Here is a 14,667-nt window from a genome sequence, read left to right on the forward strand (position 1 = left end):
ATTATTCCATAATATTATGAACTATAAGTTTTTTGCACTCCATAAAACATAAAATACGAAAGCGTCCTGATCCTGGATGCAAATATGCGATATCAATTTACAAAGTTTCACGATTTTTTTTATCGCGATCACATATTCTCACCTGGCACGTACAAAAATTCTCCGGCGAATTTTATAGGCAACGTGTCATCTCAAATTTATTCGAGATATTTATGCAATCGATTCTACACAAACGCAAAATTTTGCTATATCGCGACTGAAACTCCAAGACTTGATTCTTCGATAAGTCCTCGTCCACGAAAATCTCAAGCTAATTACGTGAACGACACGACGGAATCGCGTGAATCGAGGGGACGATGCGTTCTCCGCGACGTGTCACAACCAACTGGACCCGATATTCGAGATTTGCCGATAAAGTTAACGAAGCTGAACGCCGGCGTGCAAGTTGCGGGCGTCGTCTATATACTTCGTCACTCGATTGCAACGATGTTGCCAAACTGATATCTTATCTTATGTTCACTTGTCTCCGACAATTCCGGTGATTACGTCGCTCAGTAACGTATGTTACTGACCTACCGGACAGGAATATATTCCCTCGTGAGAGCCTCGATGAATGTTCATTGCGCGACAACTACTTCTTCTTTTTCTTTTTTATGTTATTCACATGATCCTTAAACTTATTTATTTGTGCTATACGCTAGGCTTTGACTATCGCACGATCAATTAATACATGATAAACCGTGAAGTGAGTGATAATCCGGCTCGTTGTCTAAATCCCGATAATTCCGCAGCCGCATAAATTTTGATTGATAAAGATGAAGAGTGCGAGCGCCATGCACAACAGTATGGCGGTATCGGCATCGACGCTCTCCTGGCATCATTCGTTATGTGAGTTAATGACTCTCGAGAAATCATCGATTGGTCCCCGTCTGGAAGTCGCGACGCCTCTCACACGGTGGAAACACGCCTTCTCACCGTGCTGTAATGGACGGGACTTCACGCGTGCGCGCGTTCGCCGTTCCGAGCTAACGAAACGGAACTAACTACTTTGAGAGCCGACAAGATGCGAAGGAAAGCCGTCACCAACAATTGTAGAACCTCACGGGTTCCGTTGAATCCTTTAAGAAATCAGGTGACGCGACACGATCAGAAACGAGATCCGTCTGCAATCGCGCGTTTCCTAACTTGTCGCAAGCTACACGCACTTTGTATGCAAAATGCAAAGAATGATGAATGAAACAAAGCTATCTATGTATACAAAGCGTGAAGAAAGCTTAGCGAAACAAAGTTGTCAAGTATATGTGAAATGTAATTTCCAATGACCTTTTTTTTGCGATAAGTTTACGGGAAGAAAACTAATTGTCTATTACTTGAAATTAATTTATTACTTTATTATCAGAAGCAAAATTTACAGCGGCACAATTAAAGGCGTTTATCAAAGGCAATTATGAATAATTATGGGGCAATTCGATGACGTAGATGTTCCGTGGCGAGGCAATCAGCCTGGGTGTCCGTGGGCTCGTCCGTCGTCATGAATCATCGGAGTCCTCCTTCCGCTGATCATCAAAATAGTGGTATCCATTACCGATTCGATTGCTTCCAGTAGGCGGAGTTCGGGGATCGATGAAAGCGACCGGCGCGACGGCGTGGTGCGTAATCGTAAGCGGATTAAGGTTATAATTTCGGATTATCGCGCCGACATAGCACGGTGGAAATGTAATACATATGTATCGTTGCCAGTGAGTCACGGCGCGTGGAATTTGTTTGATAAGATGCTCAGGTTCACGGTTGGCGAAACGTATCACGGTTTCTTATCGTGGTGTTTCCCCGGCGCATGTAAAGACGATGGGGGGTAGACAGACACAATAATAAAAAAAGACACGTAACTCTCGTTTCGACACTGAACACATTATCGCAAACTCACGATGGAATATCGATGGAAACGTAGAATTCGCGTCGGCCTGCATTCCTTCGCGATTTACGCATCGTTCTCTCGTGCGTGTACCTGCGTGTACTTATCAAAACGTGGCGATACACGTGCGGTCGATCTCGCGTCGATTAACGATAACCGAACGGTCTTTAACGCGTCGTTATCACGCGCTACCCATTCATGCAATTCACCGCTCGTAGATTTACGAGTGCTGTTACGTGCTATTGACGGATATGATCGCTCCATTGACGTATCAGCCATGATTTTATAGATTTTATAACTATATAACTCCTTTTCCTTTTCTCCCCCTTTTTTTAGAAAGGGATTAGCAACTATAATTTTTTTATTCCGGTTCAAAGAAAAAAATACAGTGGATTACTCGTGCCGATAGGTATAGATAGACGGTTACAAACTTGGAGAAAGCGTTCCACATAATCAAGTTATAAATATAATATACAGATTTTATTCACAATTACAAAAATTATACAATAAATGCTGAACATTAAAAATTTTATAGTATACAATTTTTAGTAAAACTATAACTAAAGCAATATGATTAGAATGATATGAAATTATGTAAATGTATAATTGCATTGTCGATAGATTCCTTAATAAAATTTTAAAACCGATAGCCGACAGTAACAAAATAGCATTAAATAAATAATATCGGATTTAAAGCTGCGGCTAAAATGTCATAAACAACATCGGCATTAAGGGTCCGTACAATCCCACGGGAGAAGATAAGTAATTATAATCCTCTAAATCCCCAATAAAGCCCGGATAAATCTTAATATCAGTTCTCTACGATAATTTGCATAATAACTACACAGTCGCGACAATTTGTTCGATTGTCAAACAGGATTTCCACCAGGAAACAGCCGCGGATTTAACGCCGAAGATCAATGTCGCGTGACAGTGGATGATGGTCATCGCCGGTGCACAACGGGAAGTGAAATGTTTTATAGCAAGAAAGCGTAACTAATCCTTCGGGAACTAGATCTGACATTATGTTGTCCACCCACGTGAAAACATCGGTTTTCTCTTACCCTCCGATTTTGCCTTGTCCTTCATTTCGTTCGCTCTTTCGTGCACACGTACGAGCAAGGTCCGTCAAATGAACACCCCGTCGAGCCGGATGCGCAATCATCATCGATCGACGTATTAACGATCCCGATGCCGCAAGATAAACAGTCAATCGGCCTGCTCTCGAAGACACGGGCACGAAGGCGAAGGCTTGCGGTTTAATTACGGTATCGTTTACGAGTAACGAACGAGACGCATAATTCTCGCGCGGTGACTTGCAGTCCCGGTAATTTGGCCTGCATGAGTATTCTCAATGGTTTACTGCTGATTATCTCGCCATCGCGAGATTATCCCGGTATGTATCGTTAAGCATTAATATCCCGCCGAGCGGAACAAATCGCGATTATTGTATTCCGAGTTGATAGTTAAAGTCGCGGGTAAACCCATATAACTGTTGCAATTTTTCGCTTGATTACGACAAGATATGAATGAGACGGTAAAGTACGTAGTGACGTAAGAATCGGTCATGATACGATTTTGTAGGATGACGTTACAGTTGTACAGAACTTTAATCGACACGATAAGCGTAATAATTCGAATTTTTGCGGACTCGCGAGAATTTCGCCCGGGTGACGTGTGATCGGGGACTTTGTATCGCGAAATTGCCGCGTAACGCATTGATAAGTACGAAGTACGTAGAAGCCCATTGGCATTTAGCAGAGGCGGAGCCGCCGCCGCCGTCAGGATTTGCATTGAGTCACTTATCGGCGCCTAACTACACAGCGATAAAAACATAGTGGAGAATGCGTTAAGCCTGGTTACCTGGCGCCTTCTATCTCTGAGCTGTCATTTATTAGTAATAGTTTATTACCGTTAACTTTCGCGGTAATTACTACATACGTCGAGCCCTTGGTGAAGGAGAATGCCGATCGTGAGCGCGAGTGGTGAAACAGATTGGTAACCAAGAGAGAGAGAGAGACTAGCTCTTGAAAAAAAAGTTGTCCATGTTGTTCTCAATTATTCATGCAGTCGATATTTAATAATCGCTACCGATCAGGAATTGAATTTCGCGAGACTCTATAACAAAAATTTAACAGCAGTCGGTGCCTGTGATAAGCTGCTCCCGACACATTAGCAGGCTTACATATTTCGCGACGTCGCGTCGTATATTCTCTTTACGAGCCCCTTGACGTTACCATTCCTTCCGCCCACGCGACGAATCCGCCTTAACGAATCCGCGATCTTTAATTTACACCGACAGTCGCGTACTTAGAATAAATAATGAAGCCGGGGCGGTGCAACCGCACTCGTTAAAGTCAGCCGGAGAATCCGCGGGAACTCCGCGCGAGTTTTTTTCCACGTGGGAAAACGCCATCGTTCATGATTCTTAACTTTCTTGCTGCCAGCACAATTTCTCGCGATCTCGAATTCAATGAAATATTGGTCATCTACGTTCTTTTTTTCCGCAGTTGCTCTTTTACGATGTTCATTACAGCTACGTTAATCATTTAAAATACGAAAACATCGTAAAAATAGTACCGGCTATATTCATTGAAGCAGGAATTATCGACGTATCGTTATGTCTGTTTGACATGTAACGTTCATTAGTTGATGTTTCACATCGAAGTGAAGTCTATGAAAACGTGAACGGTAAATATTGTTTAATATATTCCAATGGCTTTGCTCAGCAAATTGCCGAGATCGACAGCTAATCAGTAAATAGACATCTCGTGTATTCGCTCTGGGAAAAATCTTTGGGAAAATCTGGTGAATAGGACTGGCCGACTTCTCTAATAGGCGTAATACGTACAGACACATATGATTAGTTATGAAAATAAGATCAATTTGCGCTACGATTCATATTCTAGTGCCGACGCGATAAATTACCGCAATATTCCGCATGGTTTTATCATCATTCGCGATCTGCCGTCGGTTATCTATAGCGTGAATATATTAAAGCAAAATTAAATGTGAATAATAAATAAAGTCTATGTACAATTTAATAAGCAAGAAAATTGCGGAGGACATTCGACGAACGATTGCTCGGTATTATATTGAGTACATAAAGGGATAAATACGAGAGAGAGAGAGAGAGACCTTGACTTTTATATAAAAGAAGTTTTTTTTCGTGAAGAATACAAACTTTAATATCTGAAAGAAGATAGTAATGCAATCGAGTTTATCGTGATACAAGTTTGTCCCAATTCAAATGACAGGTTCAACGTATTTAATCGACCGTGTAGGAAACACTAAATGGTTGACGACGGTTTGATAACTGCCGGGTGTAAACGCTTATAGGGAGACTTGTAAAGCGCGGTTACCTAATCGTCAAATCCGATGTAATTAAGCGACTTATTCGAACTCTGTCTCTTGAGAATAATTTCCTCGTGGCTGTCGCATAATTAGTGCACTCGAGAGACCGTCGTATAAATCAGGGTTGATTCTGCATAATTGCGATTTCACAGTGTTTACGAAAACCAGCGGCTGCCACGGGAGCGAATTTAAATTTCGACTATTAACGTTAAACCTGGGTGGCATAACTGTTGTGTAATGACGATAGTTTGTTAACTAAACGAATTTACATCTTGGACCCGACGATAAATAATCGGCAGTGATACAAATAAATCCTGCGTAAAAGTCGAAGTTCATTTTCATCATTTTCGCAAATAGGCCGACTCGCCTTCAAAACCGGCTCTATGATATTAAACGCGACGGATCGTCGGATATTGCGCGGCCGAGCGGATTCGCCGCGAGAGGTTTTATTCAGAACGAAGCTCATTCATGATATCATTTGTGAATGGCCCTCAGGAAACTCGCCCAGACTGAGGTATCACTGGGTGAATCGGGTCCGGCGGGAGGACTGGTTCCCCGGACCAGTCGCCAATTAAAGTGACACCGACAAAGCCGATGCTCCGTACTTATTATGTATTAAGCAATTGTGGATTTTTTGTGACGAAAACCTGAAATTCGTGTTTCCGCGACGGCGCAGTGACCTTGATCGCGAACGATGAATGTACGCACTCTTGATTTAAGACTCCCCACGTTTCAGCATTAATTTCAAGACGCTTCAGCAACTTGGAGAATATTAAAACATACTAGAGTAACAAATGACGCGATAATGCGATAATTGTTTGACACTTTTGTGACAATATAATATTAATTAGCATTCGATTCATCTGATGGATTTTGTTTGAACCGGGCTTTCGCCCAGTGTAAATCAACCGCTCGCGATCCGTTCACCCGATACGCGCGGCGATGAATCTGGAACTTGGATGCGTGTCGTGCAAAAGAGGCGCCTACGTTCACTCTGTCGCACAGACGATTTACTCGTTGCCGCGCTAATGTCTTTACTCCCACGAGAGTGACATGGTGAATAAGCAAATGGATTGCCTTCATTATCGCGATATATGCGGCACCGCCTGCGGCGGGTGAAATCTGTTTAGAGATCAACGAGTAAAACCCGGCGAGTGCAACAAGTACAAACGCGATGCCCGACAATAATGAACAACGTTGGAACAAAGAAGTGGGGTATCGTAAATTGCAATCGGGTCATATTGCTAATAATAGCGCGTTACATACGTTTATATAATGTCGCGATTCGATGATTGATATCGCCTCTTTTGCCACGTATTTTCAGTGATTTGGTCATCCTTGTGAAATTCGGATTTTTTCAACGATATTGATATCCCATGGCATTTAGATAGGACGGTATTCACTGCCGGTTTACGGTGAAAAATCACGTTAGAGCCGCGAGATAAGCTTACGTATACGTACGACAGCGGACGAGTTTATCGCCGTTCCACCAATGAGCAGGCGGCAGAACCAGAAGCAAATTGAGTCGCCAGTCAGACGCATCTAAACTGCATGAATTTATTGCACTTTTATTGCGAGATTTGCAATGAGCGCGCGTTGCCGCCGCCGCCGCCGCGGATTTTCATCCGGATTCTCTCATCCTTCGTACCGAAACCACAAAGATCGGAGGAGAAGATAGGGGACGGTTAATTGTGATTTCGTCGTAAAGATCTTTTTTTACTCCACCATCACGCGCTCGCGCTAACTTCTACGTCTAGTCGCCACCTTCGATCGGCGAACGGCATCCGCGTTTTAAGATGCTCTTTGCTGCTCTTTCAAAATAAATCAATTTTAGGGTCCACGAACCCGTTACGCGGTGGCTGAAATACAATTCGGAGCAAGTTCTTAAAGGTGTTTTAAAGTCATAAATAAAGAGGCGCAGCATCCCAGTATAATTGCAGATCGTCTTGCGCAATACACACGCTTCCCTAACGTGTTCTCACGCATTCCCGCTTTCTTGCCGTTTACAATCAACTTTACAACCCAACATAAATACAAATCACGTTGTATAATAAAATATTTAACACTTATATATTTTTAGAAATAAAATCGAGATACATCATACGCGGATGGGGAATCGTAAAGTCATGGATAAAGTCATGGATTGTAGTGTGAATTAAATTAGAAGACTAATATTTAGGTTGTAATGATATCATAATGCCAATTTTTTAAGCCTTGCAAGCGTAAAAAGTCTGATCGAACAATCGACCTCTTCAGTTTTTTTTTGCAATGATTTTTTTGTGCCTTTACAATGCCGAGAGTACTCGGTACGCATTACGTCCGGCGTTTTTAACCACGGTACCTCGAGAGTATAGAATGTTCTTTCTTTCTTTCTTTCTGTTTCTCTTTCTCCTTGATTTAGCGCCGGGTGCGTAAATCTTGGAACCGCGAACCGCGAGCGAGAACGGACTCGCAGGCGACCGCAGTGACATGTTTATAATTTTCAAACAATTTTTTTTCGGCGTTTTGCGCGACGCCACGAGTCTGGGCTTAATAGCGCGTGACGCACGAGATCAGCTTTTTCCTTGCTTTTGGGAGATCGATCATTTTCCACGCAATATGGCGCAGTCGTGCTCATGTTTTAATAATTCGATTTGATTGATTAAGTACCACAACGTTAATGGTATGATCAGAAATACTGCATCATGTTATAATAACTTTTTCGCGACTGTTAAGTAAATTTAATTCCGGGTTACCTACAGTATGATTTTAATTATACTATATTGTCTAAATCTAATTTAATTTAATTTGGATCTAAGAATTCAACTTAAGAGATCACTTAATGCTTATAATAAAAATAAGAATTCAATTTGTTTAAGGATATTTTTGTTCGAAAAACTTAAAAGTTCGAAATTAAAAAATAGCAGGTTTTTCATTCTTTTTTTCCTAATCAACAAAAATTTTTGTGATACTTAAACATTGGTCCTAAAATTAATTGCAAAAAAGAAAACGATGAAAAATTTTGTTCTTGCAGTAAAGATTAACAATTTTGTAATAAGGACGATGTGCTGTAAAGCAAATGAGGACAATGAATATGTTGACAACCGTCTTTATTCCGATTCACTGTTAATTCTATTTTACTCTTTCCGCTTTTGCATTTATGGCCTTTTCTGACGTGACCATGTTCCCAAGTGGCCGAGTTTCCATGCCGTTAATTTTGAGTTTAGATTTAATGGCAGATTTTATGCCGCGATATGCTTCAGAGCCTGACCCACGAAAAAATCGAAACCACTGATTGTGAAATTTTATCCCGTGGAATCGCCGCAAATCAATGACAAGAGTTACATTTTTAACATTTTATTTTATTTCATCTAAAAAATAGTAAAAATCTTTTTTTTACAATAATTTTCTACAACAAACTTGACAATTGAAGAAAAAAATGCAAATTTTCCGTCGATTTCACCAAAGATTTTTTAATCTCATATAATTCTTATTTACAAAAAAAAAAAGAAAGAGAGAAAGAACAACGTTGTACAGATATACATAGCTACGCACTATATACACATACGTAATTATATTAACCACCGAAATCACCGGAAGAGCGCAATAGTAAAAGCTACCAGACGCGCCATAAACACTAGAACTCACGGGTTGTTTGGAATACCGGAGCGCTGTCGTAAAAATCGCGCCAGTATCAGCACGTAAACGTCACGGCTCCTTGCGTCATTTCGGAGTGGACACTGCTTTCGCTCAAAAACTGTTTATAATAAAGTGGCAACATCTCAGACGCGCCGATGATATTTTTGTAATCCTGCACCTCAATACTAACTGCTGTCACTGGGGCTTTATAGAATATTACATAACGTTTAAATTGACATTAAACTCGCTTATGTTCTTAAATGCGTCAGCTATGGACTCCCATAGATAGATAGAAGTATGGGGTAGACCTCATTTGCATCACTATAGAGTCGCATCGATGTCAACGTCTCGGTAAACTTCAAAGGCAAACAGAGACCATTTCAGCCGTATCTCGGGGCATCGTTTCATTTTCCTTATATTTTTTTTTCCTCCTTTCGTTACTGTCCGGTTTTCTCGCGCCGTCCTGCTTTTCGTAGTAAGTTCTCACGGCGCTGTTGGCGATACACGTCGCGTCCGTGTGGTCGATTATAATGAGACGTTTCGATTTGAATGGCAATTAGTATTGACCGAGTAGCCTCACAATGACTATTTTGAAATTGTAATTTCGTTAATAAGAGACGATTGTTTCGAGTTATTATCTTGCCATTATCGCGACGTCCGTTTTTTTTTGTTTTTTTTTTGCGAATCGCTGACGTTTCCTCGTCACGCCGCACAGCTAGCATCGTAATCCACTTTGCTCGCCGTGATACATATCGGAATGTAAAAGGGAACGTGACTAATGTTTATGCAAATTTCATCCGGCGTACTGTGGGCGCAACGCGGCAAACTAGCTTCCCATTATCGGGTCGAATATCGGCAAAGGGAAACATAATCGAGCGTGATCTCGGTGTCAGCGGAGTTGACAGCCGTCGCAGCGAACTCGAAGGAAGACAAATCGCGTGCGAAGAGATGAAAGAGAGAAAGAGAGAGAGAGAGAGAGAAAGAGAGAAAGAGAAAGGTAAATAGGGGTAAGAAAAGGATACGAAACAGAGAATGATGAATCCTCGCGCGGCCTACGACAGACAGCGTTTTACATGTTTATCTTGCGAGAATGATCCACGCGTGTGCGCGAGACAACTCGACAAACCGATAAATTATGATCTATAATACCAGTCATTCGTCGAAAAGTCAGAGCGTGCGTGTTGGCAGCCGGCTTTATCATTCGCTATCGCTCGTCTTTTACGATCTGCGCCGTTTTAAAAGCGAAAAGTACGCTTACGCCGGAGGTTCATTAGCGTCTTCACGCATTTAGCCATGTGTTTCTACTAATTCGGCTAATTTTCGGGCATTCGATACTATCGTATTCGAACATCTACAAAGGAGACGAGGCATTTGGTATTTTAATGAGAGTGGGAAACCATTTTACCTATGTTACTCGAGAGTTACAAGCTGGTTCAAGACACACTCTCAACATATAAATCCGATTGTAATCGAGTTACTTAAGGTGTACGCTTGTGCAATAAATAATGTAAACATTCTCCGCGGGCAACTTTTTTGCGAGCAGTCGTAAAAGCGGGTAAGATGCAAGCGCAGCCTTTTAATTGGTCGCTTTTACGAGCAAAATAATCATCCGCCGTAATAATTAATTCATTCAGAGCTCGGTGACCCGACGAGTGTAAATCAACACTCTAATTGGCCCGTAGGGGGAAAAAAAGTGAGCTGCGAGTCCACAAATATTAATACTTCCCAGCGCTTTTTTTTGCGCGTTGTCCGAAGGAAACATTATTTAAATTAAAATCATGTCGAATGTCAATTCGTGTGATTCAGCTCGTTAGCGCGGCAGATCGTAATATCTCGCGAACGCGACTCAGCCACACGCAGCGGCATAATCAGATGAGTGTGTTTTGTACATTGTTTGCTTCAAAATCGACCGAATATTATACCGAACGCGCTCATGCATAATCAACGAAGAGCGGCCGGGCGTGCCAGACTTATCGCGCGGCTCGATTCGCGGCGAATCCGGATCTTCAGGAGATTTTTAATTTAGGATGCAAATTGCGACCGACCGACCGACCGACCGCAATCACTGCCACAGAAACGGGAGAAGCAATTAAATTACAATTTCATGGCCTAACGCTCCGTAAAACGACACGCCGTACGACTTTCGCTGTTTTATCACTTTTCGCTGCGCCTTCGGTCAGCTTCTCGGACCTCTCTCGTAGCGGATTGCATCACTACGCGGTGCCCTTAATCCCATTACGAGTAAGTAATGGGGGCCTCGTACGTGCCGTCGGACGAGCGTAAAAATGTTGTGTCAGATCCCATCTCGTCGCTTGTCGTTCGATAATTTACCGTGGATCGTGCGCGAGCGCACGAGGTCGCGCTTCCTTTACGCCTAATTCGACCCGCGCCTAATCGCGGCTTCCGAGAGAGGAAGACTCGGTCTTTCTCCCTCGCTCTCGACTGCCTCCGAGAAGAGGCAAACGAGATCGAATGGCGTTTCTTCAGGCGGTCGCTGCATTTTTTTACAGAAATAACAGGGGGGGGGGCGGCATCGGCGACGATTTCGTGCGCCGATAGCAATCAGAAATCGATACCAGGACGACAATTGTACGTGCGTATATCATGTTGACCTCGTAATTACCGGCGGCGCCGGTTTTATGAATGGGATTAAAGCGCGCACGCGTTGTCGGCGCGACGACGACGCGTTGTCCTCCGACGCGATGTATATCTCGTTGTGCAAGGTGTAATTACCGACTGCACAATATATATCCATGTAAGCGTAATCGTCGGCCATTAAAGATTGTCAGATTGGACCTCATTTTTCTCGCGCGGAATGCAAACGCGCTCCGTTCGCTCCGTTTCGGCCTCGCGTGTTTTTCTCACCTCGAGTACTCAGTCTCATGATAAGTCGCCGATGTGGCATTTCAGCTGGTCTCGGTGTAACATTTCGCGTGCGTTTTCTTAATGGTTACGTAATCTATGTCGACGTTAGTCACCGTAAGATTAGAAACTAAACGGAGAGAGAGATAATAGAGAGAGATAAAATAAAATAAAAAGGCAAAATGGAACGATTTTGCTGAAGCATCCAAAAATTTAGTTAGAGATACAGAATCGAAAATAATAATTATGTAGAATACCCAAGCATAATGTGCAATATTGCAAACAATTTTGACAATCGAGTAATCAGTGTTGGAGAGTCCCAAATGATTGTTTTTATATTTATATCTAGCTCAATTTTCAGATACTTTAACAAAACTTCTTTCCGCGCAGGATTCCAGGATTATCCCTGATGTCAAAAATCAATAATACTTTCTCTACATGCAAACTCACCCGAGGGCGTCGATTCGATACCGTGATTGATTCGAAAAAAGCGCACGACCGAGTAAGTAACTTACGAGGCGAGGGTGATTCATGCCGGGAGACATTGAGCAGACTTATACTACCTTAGGATACGACTCCTTGCAGCGGCGGTCGTGGTCAACGACGTCGTGAGTAACAGCCGTTAGGTGTTTCGCGAGATGATTAAACCGGCACCATCGGCCGCCCTCTCATTATCCCTACCTGCCCGTTCCCGAAGAGATGCGTCTCTCACCTCCGCCTCTTCTCCTTTCCACCTCCTCCCCCTTTCCCTCGTGCATAAATGCATAAACTAGGGTGAAAACACGAGGATGCCGTAACGGCGTAATGTCATTACGCCGTAAAGAGACTGCAAATTTGTGAGGGGCCGCGCCGATGGCATACCAACCAGCTGCCGGAATATAAAAGCTCTCGTTTACGGATTTACCGTAAAGACCGTAATTTCTTTTCTCACGACAAGAGAGAGACGGCCAGGAGAGAATCGTAGGGTTCCGCGTTTTATAAACTTTTTTTTTTTTTAATAAACGGCATTTTATTCAACATTGTGAACTTACGTCGTGCCGATTTACCAATTAGGAAGATTTCACGTGTCCAATTATTATGTATGTTCTCGTTTTTAATTTGTACGATTACGGGTTATACGGAATTTACGGACATGTAACTCGTTTTATCATAGGGACGTAATAATTTGACTTAAAAATATGACTGGTAATTTATGACATCCCGCGCGGATGAAATATGACGAGTCCAAAGCAGAACGGTGAAGAGTTAATATCGGTCGCGTGAGTTATAACCAGCTGGGCGTTTCAATTCGCAAAATACTTGTAACAGGAGGGTACTGAGAGTCAATGAATATTATGAAGCGATTAAGCCTATCCACGCACGTTGTACTTACCACCGGTCGTAATCTAAATGGTCAGATAGAATTTTAGCAGTAAATTCCCTCGGTCTGTACGTCGCGCCGCAACAGGATGGGAGCAATTAAATGTTGACTACAAATGACTCGGAATACTTCGTCCTTAACAGACGCGACTAATTAACGCAAGTCTTGGATCGGAATTGATTAAAATCTACCTCTCCACGTCTTCACTCAAGCAATATCATTTCGCACATGTAATCCGCGCATGTAATCCGTGTTTGCATTATTTCAATATCACCGAGTTGTCACGACTGGAGAAACTCAATTTCTTATCTAGTCATAATATTATTACGCGAAGGGATAATTGAAATTTATTTTCAATTCGCGTATATTTAGTACCGCTAGTTTTCTCCCTTTTTGAACATTAAATGTAAACGGTATTGTGATTATATTATGGCGCCCGATGAAGAATCGTAGAAACCGCTAGGAATTCTTCCGAGATACCCGAGCGAAAGTGCAACCAAGGCGGCACGAGCTATAGAGGATTAAAACGGACAGAGGGGACCCCTCTTTGATATACGATCTGCGCTTTTATGCACTCTCGAGCGTGTCATTCTGACGGTCGCATTAGCGCGAAGTCGAGATGGCCATCGCTACCGGCGGCATCAAGCCGGCCACCGCGATTCAACGCGACAAAGTTAGTCAAAGCGCAGAGCCAGCCGCCGGTTGACAAATCGGCGATCGGTCGACCTGACAGCTAACACTCATTGGACCGTTTTACAGTGATAAATCGCATCGGTACATCGGGACTTCTACGTCGAGCCCGCGTGCATTAGCAGGGCGGCACACTTGTTATTTCTGCGTCGTGTCTCCAATTTGATTTCATGCCTTTTTATCGCGGCGATTTGTTATGCCGGTATGCAATGGGATGTCTCCTGAAAATGGACCTCGCCGCGATTTCACACGAGAGCTATATTTGCATTTCTTTTTGTTTCACCGACATTTTTTTCTTCAATCGACGTGGATGTAAAAAAAAGTTACTTGCCAAAGCCGAATCTAAAAGGGAAAAATGCAATTCAATTGAATAGAGATTTAGGTGTGGAATCGATGGAAAAAAAATTACGTCAATAATTAAAGTAATAGTGATAAGTAACAAGCTTATGTAAATAATCACTTAACGGGGGACGATAATGCGCGACGCGGCATGCATCTTTCACTTTTCCTTCAATTATTATAATGCCCATGTTCCGACGTTACTTTTCAAAGAAGACCTTTGCATCGACAGACACGACCGATTAAAAAATCCGCGGGGTCATGCACAACATAAGGTAGTAGGAACTTTAATTCCACGTGCACACCGCGCAACGTTTCGCAAAGATCGATATCTTCTTGGGAAGCTTATCACGCGGATTATCGTTAAGTTTTTACCGTATCATTAAAGGCGCGTCGCGTCCGTAGTCGCGCATTATGAGCTTACGCTGTGTGATATTAACTCGCCACCGCGTATTATTTATTATTATTTGCAATTATCGTAAGTGAAACGCCATACCCGCCGTGAACCTGTTTTGTGGCATCAAAACGAGAA

General features: G+C 42.6%; 2 protein-coding genes across 9 annotated transcripts in view; one reads left to right on the forward strand and one right to left on the reverse strand.

Annotated features, from left to right (window-relative positions):
• LOC105838656 (neither inactivation nor afterpotential protein G) overlaps positions 1 to 14,667 on the forward strand; it is a 102,079-nt gene that overhangs the window by 21,364 nt on the left and 66,048 nt on the right. The gene's annotated exons all lie outside the window — the stretch shown is intronic.
• LOC105838666 overlaps positions 1 to 14,667 on the reverse strand; it is a 69,106-nt gene that overhangs the window by 15,412 nt on the left and 39,027 nt on the right. Inside the window, exon 1 of one of the 3 annotated variants that reach the window (XM_036289861.1) lies at positions 143 to 8,656. The exons of the other annotated variants lie outside the window; for them this stretch is intronic. The gene's annotated coding sequence lies outside the window, so the exon portion shown is untranslated. Of the gene's footprint in view, positions 1 to 142; positions 8,657 to 14,667 lie in introns of those variants that run through there. 3 annotated transcript variants of the gene reach the window in all.

The sequence above is a fragment of the Monomorium pharaonis genome, chromosome 7, assembly GCF_013373865.1.
Source record: "Monomorium pharaonis isolate MP-MQ-018 chromosome 7, ASM1337386v2, whole genome shotgun sequence".
Classification (NCBI taxonomy): domain Eukaryota; kingdom Metazoa; phylum Arthropoda; class Insecta; order Hymenoptera; family Formicidae; genus Monomorium; species Monomorium pharaonis.